Raw genomic sequence first — 20375 nt, 5'->3', positions numbered from 1 at the left:
TGTTGCTAAGGCACTATCACACCTTAGAGTGGGATAGGGGCATTCCGAATTGGATACTTTTCCCAACAACACATGCCATGTTTTCCATGCGACTAGAAGCCTCCGTTCACATGCATAGGTCATCCTCTGTATTGCTAAAGCCAAAATTACTTAGTTAAGAGACTGTGACTATCAATTCAATGCCACATTTTAAGGGCTAGATTATAGGCCATTGTTGAGAATGTCTGATAACTCTCCAAAATAATGTTTAAGATAATCTCAATTATGCATAACCTATACTTAGGCTTAGATCTTGCCCAAACATGCCAGTCTCATGATAACCATTTAGATAAACATATGGTAAACATAGTACTAACTATTGGCCATGAATGTATATATGATCACTGTCTCATTAATTTGATCAAAGAATCATCAAGAAGGCTAATTTCTCTCTCAAGCTAGTTTTGACAACACTTGTTAGCTTATGCATTCATATAACCATTAAATAACTTATCAAATCATGAACAAGATCCACAACAATAGCACATCAATTAACCAACTAGAATGAATTCATGACAAACTAGTCATAAAATCAACACAATAACCAATACATGTGCTCATTTATCTCAATAAGAAATAGCACACAATAACATATGCATAAAGCTAACCAGGTCAGGGACTTCCATGTACCACCCGGACATAGATTGGGCTAAACCAAATCTCTCTTTTAGCCAATCACCCCCATACCATATTCCAAGCATCAATGTGAGATCACACTAGATAACTCATAATAAAACCAATCAAGTCTCCCAAAGGCTAAAGCACATCAACCCTCAACCACCGTTATTTCACCTAAACTGGTCTAGAAATCACCAAAACCAAACAAGCATGGACACCTCCAACTTTATTCACCATACCCAGAGGAATTTTCATGTCTACACCCATCTGTTAAGGGTTCTAGGAGAATGCCCATCTCCACCCTCAACCCTTGGGAATTTTCCTGAGACCACCTCACTAGGGTCTGAAATATATCGACCATCCAAAGCTTAACAAAAATAGGAAATCCACTACTTCATGGATATCTAGGAAATGGAAAGGCAAGGCTAAAACCACTATTAATCTAGGAAAATCCCATGCGAATGACAACAAAGTAACAAAAGAACCAAATGCACGTATCATGCATTCAAATCTCAGTAAGGAAATTACACTTTTAACCCGTTACCTATAATGTTCTGTTGATATAGTTTTTTTCCAATCTTCCTTTTCCCTCCCTTCCTTTCCTTTGCTTGATTTCTTTTGTCCAAGTACTCTCTCTCTCCATGTCCAAGTGAGAATGCCTCAATGTCCAACTGAATTATAGAATTATCCAAAAGTAACCAAGAAGTGATCAAGAGTAGCTAAGAATGACTAAGAGAGACATATAATGTTGTCCCTCTCCTTTTTGTTTCTTTTTTCTTCATTTTCCTTCATTTTTCCTTCCATGTATATTATTGTCTCTTCATCTTCCTTTTCTCCTATTTTCTTTTATTTATTTGATTAATTTTCATTTATTTCTTGTTTTCCTTTGCCAATGCCAATTTCAATTTCCATAGCCAATAATAAACCATAAGTGATCCCAACATAATGTTTTTTCCCTCTATTTTGCTTGGAATATGTGTCCCATGACCTTGGTATTATTTTATTTACATAGAAACTTAACATGAGGTTGTTAAAAACCCCTCCCCCTTGGGGGAACACTGTCCTCATTGTTCTATGAAAATTATTACCAACAAAAACTACTGAAAACAAAACATGGAGCTTTATAACATGGCTTGCTACAGTATTTACAATGACAAACTACTGAAAACATGACAAACATACTACTTATTGGAGCTTTATAACACAACTAATTGCAATATTTACAATCACAAATATATATATATATATATATATATATATATATATATATATATATATATATATATATATATATATATATATATATATATACTCGTTTGCTTCAACCCAAAAATAAAGAAGGATATAATTCCTTCATCTAACTAGCCATTTTACATGTAGCTTCATCGGGCCTAAAGTGCTTCCACTACACTTTAACTTGCTATGTTGCTCGGCTTCGGAGCATGAGCTATTTCTGCTACAATATGCATTATGGATCTAGCTGGAACTCTCCCTCTAGTTCCACCTGTAATACTGACCAATCAATCATATGATGAACATTTTGTGCATATCTCTTTAGCAATCAAACATGGAAAACATCATGGACTTTGACTAATGGAAGCAAATCAAGTCTATAGGCCACTAGTCCAATCCTCTCAAGGATCTCAAAAGGCCCACAATACCGAGGTGCCAACTTGGCACATGCCCCAATCGTCAACGAGATCCTATTGGGCTTGATTCATAAGTACACATGATCCCTAATCTAAAACTCCTTGAATTCTCTATGCTGATCCACATAACTCTTTTGTATGTCATGTGCTTCCTTTAAATTCCTTTTAATTACATGGATCTCCTGCTCCATCTCTGCTAACATATCTAGTCTAATCAACACCCTATTCATTAGATCACTCCAGTTGATAGGAGTATCACAAATCCACCCATAGAGAGCCTCAAATGGACCCGTCTTTAATGATTCATGATACCCATTGTTATATGGAAACTCCACCAATGGAATATATGCCTCCCACTTCCTCTATTGATACATGACATACATCCTCAACATATCCTCAAGGATCATGTTAACCTTGTTTGTCTCTTTATTTTTCCGTGGATGATAAGTTGTACTGAAAGATAACTCTATTTCCAAACTTGCAAACAATTCCTTCCAAAACATGGAAGTAAACTTGGCATTTCTATCTGATATATTCATCATGGGAATCCCATGTAACCTCAATATCCCCCTTATGAAGAACCGAGCCACTTCACTAGCTGAATTAGTGCACTTCACAACAATCACATTAGCTACCTTGCTCAACCTATCAACCACAACCATGATGAAGTCATGAAACGTTGATGTTCTAGGAAAACCTGTAATGAAATCTTTGGAAAAGACCTCCCATTTCCATTCTAGAATTGGAATAGGCTGAAACAAAACAACTAGATGCTTGCATTCAACTTTCACTTGTTGATAGTCCAAGCATCTTGCAACAAACACAACCACTTCTTTCTTTAAATTTGTCCAATAGTAGAAATTTTTCATAGTTTTCAAAGTATTCCAGTATCCTCGGTGGCCTAAATATGGCTTGATGTGAAACTCTCTAAAACTAAGCTTCTTCAACTCACTGTTACTTGAAACATAAATCCTACTCTTGAATCTAACCAAGCCATCTGATGTGAGGTGATACTCCTCATCCCTGTCACCTTCAATCTACTATTGTAATCTATGCTTTAGCTACTGGTACTTCTCATCATGTTTCCCTGCATGTAAGATATGCTCCCGTAAATTTGTCCCATAAGAGCTCACAACTAAAATGTGATTCACCCCCACTCTCCTACTGAGAGCATTTGTAACATGGTTCTCTTTTCCTTTAATGTACCCAATCTCAAAGTCAAACTCACTAAGAGTGGCCAACCATCTAGCTTTCCTTGCATTCATATTGGGTTGGTCAAACAAGTACCTTATCCCACTATGATCACTCATAAATATGAACCTTCTACCAAGGAGACAATGTCTCCACATCTTCAATGCGTTAATGATAGCTTCCAACTGAAAATCATGAGTCACATAATTCTGCTCGTACTCATTCAACTTCCTTGATTCATAACAAACCACTTGTCCCTCATGCATTAGGACTCCACCAAGTCCTTCCTTGCAAGCATATGTACATAAATGGCCTTGGCATAAAAATCCACGTTGGTCCTGCGAATGAACAACTAGTCAATGCCAAATAACATGTTATATGAACCCAAAGGAAGCACATTTAGATGTTATAATGTAGGCGTACAATTAAGCTCAAATGCATAAGATCTCATCGAGTGCTAAAATCTTCTCTTGGTGCTTCTAGCCAACTACACCAACCAAGATTTTGCATGAACTTCCTTATTAAATTGACAGTAATCCACCAGGTCAGGAATAATATAGCTATAATTTGATCCAGGATAAATAAAAATAGAAATAAATTGATCACAAATCTTACCTTCCATCTCAATAATGGATTATTGATAATGTTCTTACCTATTATCCACTACTACATAGATCTAGGGAATGCTCTGACCTACATCCCCAACTGTTTCACCTTCTGAGAACTGAAGATCTAAGGCTTGTCACCTTGATGTGATGGAAAATCCCTCCTACGATGGTCTCCACCACAGGTCTAACACCTCAAAGTTTTTATTCTATCAGCTTTATTATGTTGTTCCTCAGGCTGAGATCCTTGTCCTCTGTGAGTCACATTAAACTTCTTATGAGGTACCATATTTTCCTTGTCACTTGCATCTTGAGATATTCCTTACTGCTTAGGCCATTTTCCTTTAGTCTTCTCATTAACCTTCCAATCATGCTTGAACTCAGGCTTATCCTTTGACTGTTCAAAAAAATGCTTCAAGTTCCTAATATGTTCCTCCAAAGGCTGAGGCTCATCAAACTCAATCTGGTCATTGAACGATAATGAAAATCTGTTGATGAACCTTTGGATATATATTTTTTTCATTCTTGATATAAGGCACATACCTCAACAACTGTGAAAACCTAGTTGTATACTCTTCATCTATCATGGAACCCTTCTCGAGCTCATAGAAGTCCTTGGTCTTCCCATCGTAATACCTCTCAGACATGTACTTCTTCCTTAAGAGTCTTCCAAACTCATCCAAAATCATCTCCTCTTGACTGATACCTATGACATGCATAACATATTCCCACAAAATATATGCTTTTTCCTTGAGACTTAAGGTAACCATATTATCTTTCACCTTCTATGATTAATCATATAACCCGAATAATTTTTTCATCCCAAGAAACAATGCTTTTTCATCTTCTAGCTGTTTCATTTCCCCATTACAATTAAGAGGCTTGGATTTCTTATACTCTTTTGGAAAGTACCCTCTCCCACTCCTCCTATAAGAATTTTGGTGGTGATGACAATGATGTCTCTCCGAAATGGAGTTAGAATAAAATCCATAAGTACTAGCCCTCCTCTCGGGTGTATCCAAGGATCTACTACTATTTAGTATATCATCCCTATCAACCCTATACCTTTTCTGGGACCTTCTTCCATACACACTGTTATTATTTTCTTCCTGTCTGTCCCCATGAATGATCCCCAACTTTTCTTGCTTCTACAAATCTAAAAGGCTTTGGAGGATGATTGCATTAACCTCAGCTTGCTTTTCTTGAGCTCTGGAAAGCCTTTGCTATGCCTCAATCAATCACTCATTTTCCACCTTGCAACTCATGATTTATGATTTTAAACTTCTCAATGTATCTACCAAACCAGGAAAATATCCCTCTCCCTTCTAGTCAACTGACCTGTCCCATCCTACCACTATCTCTTCTGACTTGTATGAGGCATCATATGAGTTGTACTTAATTATTTTTCTCTTCATCTCTGGATCTTATATTTCTTGTAATATGCCATTTTTACCAAAGTAAAAACTTAACCAAAACCATACCTCAATATATCTCAAGGCAAGTTATTGCATATATATAAGCCAATCCATATTAGCTCAAAACAACATCACAAGCATACCAGCTCATATATTGATATCATAACCATACCGATAAATAGCTAACATGAATGAATGATAAAAACACAGACGACTGACATGCATGCATGTCAATTTTGAATTTACCCCAAGGTCCAGTGTTGTAACCACACTCTGGTACCACCTTGTAAAACCCCACTCAACACTTACCTGATTTTACAAGCTTACGAGGGTAAACATGAGCTTAAAGTTACTATGCATGACCCAACAACTAAGTACTAGTTATGGAAGTGGGGCCTACTACCTTGAATCTTTACTGCAACCTCCAATAACACCTGATCACCCAGATGTTAGGAAACGTCCATTAATCATCCTTTCTTGAAATGGAACTACCTTTTTGACTCCACAGCCCAACCTCACACATAGGTCTTCCTCTATGTCGTTACAACTAAAAGTATTATGTTAAGATAATGCAATTATGAATTCAATGCCACATTTTCAAGGCTAGCTTACGAGCCACTGCCCAGAACCACCTAGAACTGTCTAATATCAAGTCTAAGATAATCAAAACTATGCATAACTTATACTTAGGCTCATATCTTGCCCAAACATGCAAGGCACATGATAAAAATTTAGACAAACATATGGTAAGCATAGTAAATACAAGTCATGCATGCATATTTTATCACTGTCTCATTAACTCCATGATAGAATCATCAAGAAGGCTCACTTCCCTCTGAAGCTAGCCACGACAACACTTGTTATCCTGTGCATTAATTTAGCCATTCAATAACTTATCGAATCATGAAAAATGTACATAACAAGAAAAGATAAATTAACCATTCTTATAACCAACATTCAACCAGAATGAAACCATGACAAACTAGTCACAAAATCACCACAATAACAAATTTATGTTCTCATTGATCTCAATAAGAAATAACACATAATAACATATGCATAAAGCCAACCAAATCAGGGACTTCAACACACCACTCGACCATAGATTAGGCTTAACCAAATCTTTCTTTCATCCAATCACCCCTATGCTATTATCCAAGCATGAATGTGGGATCACATGGGATAAACCAAAACATAACCAACTAGGGACTCTAGAGGCTAAACGACCTCAACCATCAACAACAATGATTTTAGATAATCATTCTAGAAATCACCAAAACTAAATAAGCTTGGATGGCTCTGAATTTCTTCACCATACCTAGAGGAACTTTCCTATCTCCACCATCCATCAAGAGTTCTAGGAGAATGCCCATATCTACCCTCAACTATTGGGAATTTTCCTAAGACCACCTCACCAGGATCTGAAATCTACCAGCCATCCAAAGCTTAACCAAAACAAGGAATCCACTACATCATGGCTATCCAAGAAATGAAAGGGCAAGGCTGAAATCACTGTGAATCTAGGAAAATCCCATGCCAATGAGAAGAAAGTAACCAAATAACCAAATGCATGTATTATGCATTCAAATATCATAAAAAAAATTACACATGCATCCTATTATCTACATTGTTATCCTATTGTAGGTAATTTTCCAACCTTCTTTTTACTCCCTTGATTTCCTTTGCTTCCTTGCCTGCTTTTTTCCAAGTACTCTCTCTCTCCAAGTGAGAATGCCTCAATGTCTAAGTGAATGCTAGAATGCTCCAAGAGTAACTAAGAAGTGATCAAGAGTAACTAAGAGTGACTAAGAGAGTCATAGAATGTTCTCCCTCTCCTTTTTGTTTCCTTTTCCTTCCTTATCCTCCTTTTCACTTCATTTTCCTTCATTTTCCCTTGCATGCGTATTCTTGTCCCTTCATCTTCCTTTTCTCCTATTTTCCTTCATTTCTTTGATTAATTGTCATTTATTTCCCTTTTTGCATTTGCCAATTCTAATTCCAATTTCCATAACCAATAATGAACCATAAGTGATCCCAATATAATGTTTTCCCCCTTCATTCAACATGGAATAGGTGTCCCATGACCTTGGTCTTATCTTATTTACATAGAAAGTTAACCCAGGGTTGTTACACTATTCAATGCCATCTTACTAGTATCTTGTGATTCAACAAAGGAACCTTTCCCACTACCTATTGAGGTGTCCCTTTAGCTCTGAATTCCATGTGTACCAAAATTTGGTCTAACCTCATAAAAAACTTTACCAATTGATTGGATAACTAGACTTTGTGCTCACTTAAAATCATTGGAAGAACTATCTCCTTAAATTTGTCGTGCATGTCTTACTTGTGTATCTTCTCTCTTCCCTAGCAACACCCAAAAGAAACCTTCATCAAATCAAAGTACATCAACAAATTTATTATGGGGAGGAGTGAAATGAAGAGAAAAATTAAACTCTAGTTTGTTGGGAGAAATAACGTCTCCTAAAAAAATCAGGAGGACCGATCCATCAATATCAAAAAAATATTAACATTGTCTTATGTAACACCACCTCCCAGGTCTGCCCAAAGTAACCATGCCAACCATGGTAGACATGACGAGATATGCTACTACAATTATATTCGACCTCCTATGTGAACTTAACGAGGTTGATATGATGGAACATCACATAAAATCATCCAACATCATCAATAAAACCCTCAGGAGACATGTCAGCCACTCAAACAACCTGTCCCTAGGTTCCACTACTATTTTGCAGCTCTGAGGCCATAGTCACTCTCATGCTGTGCGCAAGGGAGTGGCCAAGAACCCAAATTTTCTCTCACAGGCCTGTCTGCTAATGACCCTGAGATTTAAGCCAGTTTTCTAGCCAAAAATCTTGGCCTCTACCCAAAACTTGTTGTAACTTCAAGAATTGGTTAAAAAGATAATAACAATGTTGAAAAAACAAAATCACCCTCAGGACTAGTCCTAAGTATCCCCAAATGGGAGTGACATTATGTCAAACACTTGGCATCAATGCAACCTACAGGTCTAGGATACAAGACAGAGCATAAATGGCTAAAAGAACCTATGAAACATAACCAAAAGAATCACCTCCATCTCCATTTAACTACTACATCACCAATTATGTCTTCCATCCATTCATTTCATAATTATAAGTAAATATATGAAATAACCATGACATGAACTAGTCATTCAACTATGATACAAGACAGAGCATAAATGGCTGAAACAACTTATGAAGCATAACCAAAAGAATCACCTCCATCTCCATTTAACTACTACATCACCAATTATGTCTTCCATCCATTCATTTCATAATTATAAGTAAATATATGAAATAACCATGACATGAACTAGTCATTCAACTATGCTTATAACCAACATAAAACCATATAAATATCATAGATAGGAAAACCATTAAATCCACATCTAAATCAATGAAAAAGTAAGAGAACTTAACTTTTATTAATCATAGGAAAATCTGGCCAGGTTTGGGACATCCATGTACCACCCGACCATAGATATGGTTGAACCAAATCTCTCTTTCAACCAGCCACCCCCATGCCAGATTCCAAACATGAATGTGGGATTTGATAGAACAACCAATCCAAGAACAACCAAGGGAATTTAGAGGTTAAACCACCTCCACCCTCATCAAACCAAGATCACACCAAACCAGTGCTCCGATCACAACCAAACTAAACTTGGAATACCATCTGGAATCCATCACTATCCTTGAGGAATTTTATGTCTCCTTGTCTCTTAGGCTTTATTGCAATCCAAACCGAATCACTAGGACCTAAACTGAGACCTGTTTCTTAGGATTTACGTAATCCAAACCCAGATCACTAGGCCCTAAACTACGACTTCTCCATCAGGCTCTACCGTGTATCCCACCAAAATCAATCAAGGCATCCTAGGCCTTTGGGAATGAATCTTGAGACCACCTCCACCCCGAATTTTGAAATCCATCCATCAATTCCAATGCTCAAAACCGAGATGAACATCCCAACACACCATGGGATCTAGAAAAAGGCAAGGCTAGGCTGAAAACCACTATCATAACCTGACAAAATCATGCCACCAATAGCAAAAGAACCATACACCACTATGCAAAGTCATGCATATCCGAACCAGCGAGGAAATCACACATGTAAAAGGTTACCTGCAAGTATTCCTGTTGAAGCTGCCTGATCTTGCTTTCCTTTCCTTTCCTTTCTTTTTATTTCCTTGCTCCAAACTAGAGTGCTCCAAGAAAACTCCAAGTGAGCAAGGGTGAGAGAGAAGGAATAATGAGAGAGCTCCAAACTTGCACTAACAAAGCTTAACACTAAGAAATCCTAACACAACAACCTGCGAACTGATCCTCAAAAGCCTTTTTATTAATGAGGCCTCTAATTTTTTCATTTTCCATTATTTTCCTTCATTTTTCTGCTCACATGAAACTTGTGACATTTCACCTTACTTTTCTCCTAATTTCCTTTATTTTCATAAATAAATGTGCCAAAAATGCCTTTTTCCTTTTAATGCATTTGCCTTAGCCTTTGCCAATTTTCCTTACCCAAAACACACATCTAGTGATTCCCACTAGGATATATTTTCCCAACATTCAACTTGGAATACATGTCCCTTACCCGTGGTCTTATTTTTCCTTTATTTACATTCTTACATGAAAATTTCACCAGGGATGTTACAAAACCCTCCCCCTTGGCGGACACTGTCTTCAATATTAAACCATGCTAATACCTCAGCAAAACCACTAAAATACAAACATACTATCCATTGAGCTTTATAACTTATCTCATTGTGGTACTTAGAATTAATGACTTGCTTAAAATAAAAACATCATGAAAACATGACAATATAATAACCATACTGCATATTGGAGCTTTATAACACAACTCATTACGGTATTTACAATAACCACATATGAACATTTGGTAAGCTAGAAATAAGGGATACGATGCCTATATCAATCATCAAGGGAATCTAGAGGCTCAAGCCTCCACCCTCCAAGTAATACCAAGATTCACCTCCTTCCTAGGAAGTCTAGAATCCACTGCCACAGTCGAATTGCATCTAATGTCTAGCGCTACAATCCTGTGCTGCTTTTCCTCTCAGTGAACAGTTATCGGCTCATTGTTCTAGGGTGCACTCCCAATGTGTATCTGATTCCATGTGGCAATGCTAATGACCAAAACCAATATATTTATCCATGACCTTCCTTTCTCTGCTACGCATTCCCTTTGGAAATTTGGTCACCCTCTTCGTGCAGTCACTTTCCTTCCAAGTTCCTTAGAATCCCCTATCTCAGGTGATCCATCCCTTGGGATTAAGGCTTTCTCGCATCGGAGGAAATAAAACCAAGGCATATATATGCCTCAAAACCATCATAACAATCATAGCATGCCCATGGAAATCAATGGACTCTATTGGGCACTAGTGTCCCACAATGGCCCTGCTCCTAAAGTACTCTGCCAGCATACTGTTGAATGTTCCAATTTCTTTCACTGCTGCTGCTAATTCTTGCAGTCGATTTCAACCACCCAACCAAGAATGTTCATACATTCTTGTTCCAAGCACATAATTTCCATTAGATTCAAATAAAATGAAATAACCTCAAATCGTACCTCATTAGTAGTTCGTCAATAAGGTACACTTGCAATCCTGTTCGCTTCCTGTCACAACAAGTCAAACTAATTGTTTTATCGAAACATCATCTATAAAAATATCACATCAGGTTAGCTGAAAACACAACCATCATAGATCAAATTCATAAATCACATGTAACCATCATAAACAAGAATCGTAGATAACATGTAATCATCAGAGACCATTATCATAAATCACATGCATAATAAAACTGAAAAGAAAATACTGATACTTATCCTTTAATCAACCCTTAACTTCTACCTTTGTCTTTATTGTGTACGCACTCCAGATCAGATTCCACACCAAAAAAACACCGAGTACCATATCCTCAACAATGTGCAATACACATAGTCTGCATCACACACATACAACTACACACGTCATACAACACCATGGAATACATGCATCTACACTGACGCCATATGTACCACATGTACATAGTACCACCTGTACATTGCAAACACTTAAGCAATGTGTTCACAACATCACATGTACATGGAACCACGTGCACAACATGTACACACTGCCACATGTACACCGAACCATTGTACAACTTGTACACAATACCAAATGTACACAACATCACATGCTCGACATGTGCACGACACCACATGTACATAGGATCACATGCACAACATGCACACAACACCACATGCACAACATGTACACAAGATTACATGCTCACATCACCACTTGTACAATCATGCACACAACACCATATGCACATATCACCCTATGTACAACATGCATGGAACAACATATGTACATATCACTGCATATCCAACATGTGCATAGCATCATTTGTACACAACACTGCATATCCAACATGTACATAGCATCATTTGTACACAACACTGCATATCCAACATGTGCACAACAACATATGCAGACAACACCGCATATCCATCATGTACATAGAACCATGTACACCCAACACTACATATGCAATATTCGTACAACACTATATGTAACATCCTGTACCTAACATTGCATAAACAACATGTACACATGCTATGTATACACAACACCACATGTGCACAATGTAGATGTAACATGTACACCATATACAACAATATACCACACATCCAAAAGCACACTATTGGGGAAATTATATGTGTTATAATTCCAACATTAAATTATCAATCTAGCACTCATAAGCTTCGAGGCACAAGTGCAGGTAACACAGGCTCAGAGCATCTAATCTAAACTAACATCATGAAATTTGAAATATATTCCTAGATTAAGTACAAAATTTTTATTCCTAGTTTGAAACTAATCTATTAACAAGCAAAGGAATAACTTCAATCAAATAATGGATTAATTAAAACTTACTGAGAAATCAGGGAAAATAATGAATAATCTATTCAAATGAGTGCTACTTGATTCAAAACAAATTGACATGTAAAAGATAAAATTTAAGCCTAAAGCTAATGGTTCACACAATGCAATTTATTAACAAATGGTCTTTAATTCCATAAATTTCAAAATAAACAAGTGATTAACTCTGATAATTACTCTATTGAAATCACACAACTCATGCTTCCAAACTAGATTTTTATAATTAAGTAAATCAGAGCAATTCCGAGTACATAATGCAGCTAAGTACAAAATGCGGCCTGAGTACAGAACGCATCTTGAGTACAGAATGTAGCCTGAGTATAGAACGTAGTTGTGTACAGAATGTGGCTGAGTGCATAATGCAGCCAAGTACAGAATGAAGTTGAGTACAAAATCTGGCTAAGTACAGAATGTGGTTGAGTACAGAATGCGACTGAGTACAAAATGTGATCGAGTGCTTACTCCACAACCTGCAAAGTGAAACAAATACCAATTCACTTGCTGCCCTCTACTCAAATTGTTTCCCTCTACTCAGATCTACAAAACATAAATGAATCTAGAATACAAATTGAAGTGTTGGAATTCTGAAAACTATTTAGCAAACAACTTGGAAATGAAATATAAATATATTGACTAAAACAAAACGCACTTCCTAAAACTATTCCCGGGATCACACCATAAATCAGGAACCAATTACAAGATCTAAAACACAGAAATAAATTGCAGAAATAAATTGACAAAACAATTAAATCTAATTCAAACCATTTGCAAGGAATAAAAAAATAAAAAGGAAATAAACACACTTACATAATCTATGTTAACCCTGCAAACATGATGGGTCCATATGACCTTTCCTGTCCATGTGTTTCAAGTCTAAACTCAATTCATAAAATGGACACCAAAGCTACAATAACTTCATCATCCTTTATTCATCCAAAAACAAAAGTTTAATATACAACAACCAACAAATGTAATTGTGCTTCATCTCCTATGTAATTCTCTGTAACTCTCTGTAACTCCCTAGCTTTGAATGACTGAAATATATACTATGCTTTTACAATTTGAGATCCCTGGCTCAAGGATCTAATCTTAGCCAAATGCTAACAAAATTAAAAAAATGCATTTCAAATAATGTTTTTGGAATTGGTTATGGCAAATTTGTCTTGGGAAATCTCATGATCCATGCATAGCATGATCGAGATATAAAATAGCTGATTGTAGCTCCATATAGCTTGAAAAATAAACAAAATAAATCTTCAACCCAAAATATATGGAAGTGTAGCTGGTCCAAAATCGTCAAACCCAACGATTTTGTACTTGACTCAAAATTTCGGCACCGATTTTGTACTTAACTTTCGTTGGAGTATTCCCCTGATCATAACTTCTTATAAATGACGAATTTTTCCAAATGGTTTCTGGGTTATCTGAATGGGGGTGTTATAAATAAAACCCGTGTTTCAGAATTTAAATATTCCTCTTCACTTGGTCATAAATTGACATTTTAATATACAACCACTTTGTACTTAACCTGTAGAAACTAGTTTAATTGAGTTATGAAGAATTTCGGCAATGAATCCCTGTAGTAAATAAAATTGGAAAAACCATCATTATTAAATCATGAAAAAATCATCTCTAACCATCGAAAAGCTAAGAAAACTAATGATAATCAACCACAGGATGCAAAATGTGATTTGGCAGCAAGTTGAGGAATTATGGTACGGAATGAGTTAAAAACATAGGGATTTAGGGTATGAATGGTGATATTGTATGATGGAAAAATGGGCATATTCGAGGCCCAACATCCCCCCATGCCTGAGGGTTTTCATGTCCTCATGCAAACAAATCTCCTGCTCATTGAATTTTTGACATTGCTTTGCAAATGTTGGTTCTTGTGGGACAACATTGCTTGAATATTTGGAGGTGTTGGTTCTTGTGGAGTAGTACTACTTGAATACTTGGAGGTGTTGATTCTTGTGGAGCAGCACTTTTCACATTTTAATATATCATGCTTATTTACTGAGCAATACAAATTGAGGACAAGTAATGAATGGATGAGGAAAAGACGATGGATGAAATGAGGTGGTGATGGAGATGGTGAATGGGTGCTTGCATACTCTATCTTTGTGAGGCCAATGTTTATAGGTGGTTTCCTTAATCATTTCATGGTAGTAAGGACTTCATCCTCTGATTTTTTATCATGGGAGAAGACACTAAAGATACAACTTTTATACCAGAAGGATTTTTCTTTTAACATGGTCTTGTAATCAGAGTATAAGCATAATGAATGGAAGGAAATAAAAGGATAATGGTTTATGAAAGATGAAATGTGTGGAATGAGAAATGGTGAATCATTAAGTTTCTTTAACCTTTCTAATGAATTAGAGAATCATAAGCCAAATTTACCTCAAGTTTTACCTTGTTGTTGATGTGCTCGGTGCTGCAAGATGAAGTGGAGGATGGAATGGTTGTGATTGTTGATCTGATCTGTTGAATAAGGCTGAAGGATGAAGGATGAACTGAAGTGCTAAAGGATGAACTCAAGGTCCCCTTCTCCTCCATTCCTGAGGAGTTTTATGTCCCAAAATAGCTGAGGAAAGGTGACTACTACTGCAAATGAATGGCCAGTGCTGCTATATGTAGCATCTGCTGAAATAAATATACTGCTGCAAATGAAAATGGAAAAGATGATACAAAGATCCAAATGGATGCAAATCTGTGTTGCGATATGAAAACCATATAGTCCTCAACCGCTACACATCTATGTGCAATCTTTCATATGTCTATAAATGGTGTCGATGTGAACATAAGCAAGAATCATTGGATTACTGACCATTGAGGAGGGAGGGTCATTAACCAATGTGATATATCCCACCTTTGATGTCAATGGGAATCAAGGCACTAAATACATTTTACTAGCCATTAATGGATTTTTCGAAGTCGCATGGACTGCAAAATTCATACACCAAGAAACATTGATGTATTTCCTTAGTAGATGACAAGGATATTTACCATTAAGGCATGCACGCTCCTAGGTACCTTATCTAACCCTAACCTTGGTCCCAGATAATTTTTTGACGTTGATGGGAAAAGGTTTGTTGGCAGGTGGGCCTTAAGGGATCCCAAATGAACCAACACGAGTAAAAGACATAATGACTTGAACGATACATGATTTGAAGAAATCATACAAATTTACAAACTTTATTGAGAACCTTGCCTGCTAGTTACCTGGTTTTCAAGCAAAGTCCTTGTCCAGGTGCCTTAAACAAGCTGGTTTTCACAAAAGGACTTACTTTTCTCTTTACTATTTTCATTTATTTATTTAAAATACTAAATTTCCTACTACACTAAAGAAAATGTTTTCTCCTTCAAGTGAAAGAGAACTTCCAGTGAGGCCATGTGGGGATCAGGTACAAAGATATATTCATGCTAAAATTTCACATATAAACCTTAGAAGGTACATGTACATGAAAAATCAATAGCTTTAAAAGGTGATACAAAGAGTACTTGAATATGAGAGTGTTACTTTGACTAGATTGTGATTTGGAACCAATGATCGATGTAATCCTGGTGGTATTGTCCCATTTCTTCATTTCTACCACTCTAAATTCCCTCCTCAGTCATGCCAAGTAAACTTAGATAATTGGTCATATAAGGGTTGTTATTGGGCATGGTCAGATTTCCTTGATCTTAGGTTCAAAAGGATGCTCCTCATCGGATTTGGTACATGATTTCTTGATCTCCTTGGTAGAGAGGCAAGAGGAATCAAGGGAGACTTCCAAATCCTTTTCTGGATGTGGAGAGATAGATAGTTTCCTGAATGCAGTCAGGATGAACTATTCTTGAGAGGAAGATGCCCAAGCTACTGCTAGGATTTGAGAAAGTGCTTCAAGGGACATTCTTCAAGATCTCAATCATTCTTGAATTTCTCCTGTTGGTTGATGATCCCTGTCTCACAACATGGATTAGTACACAAGGGTTCTTCCAGCACCCCAAAATTGTTTTATCTCGAAAGAGTTTGAAATTTTTAATCTAAATAAATAAAAACTACTAATTGCAATAAAACTCACCAAACTTGCTTATTTGGACAAGAAAACTTTGGAGAAACCCCACAATAGTGGATGTATGTCTCTTAACTCACATCTTACCATACACTCTCCACCCTCTGATTGCCCTGCAACTAAGATCACACAAAAAAATTGTGAAAGAAACTAAGCTCTAATCCCTTTAGCACCTCCCAGACAACGTCACCAAAAGTTTTGGGCAAATTATATGTGTTATAATTCCAAAATTAAATTATCAATCCGGGACTCATAAGTTTAGAGGCACAAGCGCAAGTAACGTGGGATCAGAGCATCTAATCTAAGCTAACATCACGAAATTTGAAATATATTTCTAGATTAAGTACAGAATTTCTATTCCTAGTTTGAAACTAATCTATTGATAAGCAAAGGAATAACTTCAATCAAATAATGAATTAATTAAAACTTATGGATAAATCAGGGAAAATAATGCATAATCTATTCAAATGAGTTCTACTTGACTAAAAAAAACTTGACATGTAAAAGATAAAATTTATGCCTAAAGTTAATTGTTCACAAAACACAATTTATTAACAAACGATCTTTAATTCCATAAATTGCAAAATAAACAAATGACTAGCTATGATAATTACTCTATTGAAATCACACAACTCATGCTTCCAAACTAGATTTTTCTAATTAACTAAATCAGAGTAATTCTGAGTACAGAATGCAGTTAGGTACAGAATGTGGCCTACGTAGAGAACGCGGCCTGAGTACAGAATGCAACTTGAGTACAGAATGTGATTGAGTATAGAATGCAGCTGAGTACAGAATGCGATCAAGTGCTTACTTAATAGCCTACAAAGTGAAACCAATAGCAATGAAATCGCCACCCTCTACTCAGATCTACAAAACATAAATGAATCTAGAATACAAATTGAAGTGTTGAAATTCTGAAAATGATTTAGCAAACAACTTTGAAGTGAAATATAAATCTATTGACTGAAGCAAAAAGAACTTCCCAAAACTATTCCTAGTGTCACACGATAAATTGGGAAGCAATTACATAATCTAAAATGCAAAAATAATTTGCAGAAATAAATTGACAAAACAATTAAATCTAATTCAAACCATTTGAAAGGAATAAAAATGTAAGAAGGAAATAAACACACTTACATAATCTATGTTAACCCTACAAACACGATGGGTTCAGGAAGTCTTTCCTACCCATGTGTTGCAGATCTAAGCTCAAATCATAAAATGGACACCAAAGCTACAATAACTTCATCATCCTTTATTCATCCAAAAACAAAAGTTTAATATACAACAACCAGCAAATGTTATTGTGCTTCCTCTCCTATGTAATTCTATGTAACTCTCTGTAACTCCCTAGCTCCGAATGAGTGAAATATATACTATGCTTTTGCAATTTGATATCCCAAGCTCAAAGATCTGATATTAGCCAAATGCTAAGAAAATTACAAAAATACATTTCAAATGATGATTTTGGAATTGGTTATGAAAAAATTGTGTTGGGAAATATCATGATCCATGCATAGCATGATTGACATATAGAATATCTGATTTCAGCTCCATATATCTTGAAAAAGAAACAAATAAATGTTCAACCCAAAATATATGGAACTGGGGCTGATCCAAAATCGTCAAACCCAACGATTCTGTACTTAACTCAGAATTTCAACACCGATTCTGTAATTAACTTTCACTGGAATATTCCCCTGAGCATAACTTCTTCTAAATGACGAATTTTTCCAAACGGTTTCTGGGTTACCTGAATGAGGGTTCTATGAACAAATCAATTATGTTGGAATTTCAAGATTCTTCTTCATTTGATAAAAAAAATGAGATTTTAATCTACAACCATTTTGTATTTAACTTATAGAAACTAGTTTAATTTACTTATGAATAATTTAGGCAATGAATCCCTGCAGTAAATAAAATTGGAAAACCCATCATTAGTAAATCATGACAAAATAATCTCTAACCATCGAAAAGCTAAGAAAAATAATGATAATCACCCACAGGATGCAAAATGTGATTTGGTGGCAAGTTTAGGAATTATGTTATGGAATGAGTTAAAAACATAGAGATCTAGGGTATGAATGGTGATATTGTATGATGGAAAAATGGGCATATTCGAGGCCCAACACACAATGCTGTCTCTACTAAGAAACCTTTCTCCCAGTGTCTTATCCATGCTTGTCCCAACATGCCGCAACCACACTGCTTCGTTTCGCTGATGTATCTCTCAGCATTGCATGTCATAACAAAACATAGGCATAATATAATCACATAATATCAACTCATAAACATATGATACTGACCTTGTATATTTTTCATGCCTACTCTTTTAATTGATTTCTCATAAGACCATAAACTTCTTCATGCCATTCGCCTATGTAAGAAATCATTCCTCCACAAGAATTATCCTTGCCAACCTTGTAAAATAGTGACATAGATATATACATTCATACATTTATAGTCATTAACATAAAACAATTATCATCCTGCCAGACAACGACATACATGCATACATGTATACATATATAAACATCAATATATTCATGATCATAAAATAATTACTAGATAACATAAGGTCTAGGTTAAGATAACTTCCTTTATTCATGAAAACCATGCACAATATTGAGAAAACATTGTTCCCAACATATTCAAGGAACATGACACCTCAGACCCATTTAATTTACCTTTTCCATTTACCTTTCACATGTTTGTACTGCCACCATCCATTTACCACAATGGACCCAACCATTCCAATCAATTGTCATAGTTTTACCTTCTGCTGGACTTACTCATGCATAAAGCTTCATCTAAATCTTACATTACCTATTGGGTACCACACAACTCTCCCAGAGTTCCATTAAATTCCTCCTTTCCCAACCAATTCCAAGACTCAAAACATAAAAGGAAACCTAAGAAACAAACAAGAAGAATATCATGGAAACCCATAACAATAGTATGACACCGCAGAAAAGTGGCATAATTATCCACCAGAAACACGAAAAATCACAAATCAAGTGCAACCATCGCAAAATACAAAAATAGAAAGACTAATAACAAACACTATCACTCAATCCCCATGGTTCACAGTGCTTCCAAAGGAAAGATCAACCTGAGCCTTCTTCAAGATTCATGGCAATCTCTCTTGCCTTGCAACTCCTTGCATTATACTTCCATAAACACATAATGCCAATGCATAGATAAACATACCAATACATCAGTTACCTTATCTTGTTGTGCCAAGATTGTTTCCTTGCAACTGAACACATCCACGCCATCTCTCAAGGGACTCTAATTATCTTGACAAATCCACCTATAACTAGAGACTAGCTAATATACATGTCAAGTACATGTTCATGAATCTAGCACATATCCACATAATTTCAACAAAATCAAGGTTAAGAAGACTCCCTGTATGCAAAGCACTCATTCATTTGGAATTAGGGTTTCCAAACATAGCCAAATGAATTCTTGCCTAATTCCTTCCTTTTACCTTTTTACCTTGTTGCAATTAAGGCTTACTATGTACTGTCAAATTGCCAAAATGTTAGTTATATAAACACATCGAGTGTTACCTTGTCATGCTAATACCTAGCATGTTACCCTACAACTGATCACAGATGTCAACCACATGTTCCAAATATCAAGACAATCGAATCTATCAATTTGAAATCAACTTTTCCAAACAATCATGTCACAATACATAGTCAACTCATAATCATCAGTCATAATACATAATGCCACAACTATTGCCTATCATACTCAAGTACATGTCAACTATCTCAACTCATATGTATTAGCAC

Source organism: Pinus tabuliformis, chromosome 9, assembly GCF_031772625.1.
Source record: "Pinus tabuliformis cultivar Carrire ecotype Pingquan chromosome 9, CPIR1, whole genome shotgun sequence".
Taxonomy (NCBI): Eukaryota; Viridiplantae; Streptophyta; class Pinopsida; order Pinales; family Pinaceae; genus Pinus; species Pinus tabuliformis.
The sequence above is the reverse complement of the archived record's forward strand: the minus strand, read 5'-3'. Positions refer to the sequence as shown.